The sequence below is a fragment of the Athene cunicularia genome (genome assembly GCF_003259725.1).
Source record: "Athene cunicularia isolate RWA chromosome 2 unlocalized genomic scaffold, athCun1 chr2_part1, whole genome shotgun sequence".
Taxonomy (NCBI): domain Eukaryota; kingdom Metazoa; phylum Chordata; class Aves; order Strigiformes; family Strigidae; genus Athene; species Athene cunicularia.
The window spans coordinates 45,937,194-45,937,651 of NW_020799095.1; the positions used below are offsets into that span (position 1 = coordinate 45,937,194).

The 458-nt window shown below is 35.2% G+C and overlaps 1 protein-coding gene across 7 annotated transcripts in view; it reads left to right on the forward strand.

Moving 5' to 3' along the window:
• The window catches only part of KMT2C (lysine methyltransferase 2C), a 150,499-nt gene extending 150,041 nt beyond the window's left edge, over positions 1-458 (forward strand). For all 7 annotated transcript variants that reach the window (XM_026843345.1, XM_026843346.1, XM_026843344.1 and 4 more), the window contains one exon: positions 1-458. This exon is cut by the window's left edge and continues 1,782 nt beyond it. The gene's annotated coding sequence lies outside the window, so the exon portion shown is untranslated.

The following is a 458-nucleotide window of genomic DNA, read 5'->3' on the forward strand; positions in this document are numbered from 1 at the left end:
TTGATAAATAGCTGTATGAAATTGTTTCTTGAATATTTTTCTTCTCTTGTACAATATTCCAACATCCTACCAGTATTTGTCCTACAGTTTTTTCTGTTCTGTATAATAGTATCTAATGTTGGCAAAAAAAAATACAAAAACACCACAAAAAAAGAATTTTTTGAAGTATACAGAGTGTTATGGGTTTTGGAATTTGTGGAAACAGATTTAGAAGATCAGCATTTACAAATAAAAATATTTTACATCTATAAATTACGTCCTCCTGTTTTTGTTTCAGGTGTCTGTTTTCTGGTTCTTTCAGGATTTCAGTGTCTACTTCCACCAGTGAGAAGCATTCATTGGCGTTCCCCTGTGCGCCAGTGCAGCCTGCACCCAGCAGTTTGCATGGTGGTGCACTGTGGTATCATTCCCTGCAAGCGTGTTTTGCCCAGAAAATCTAAAAAAGAAAAAGAAAGAAA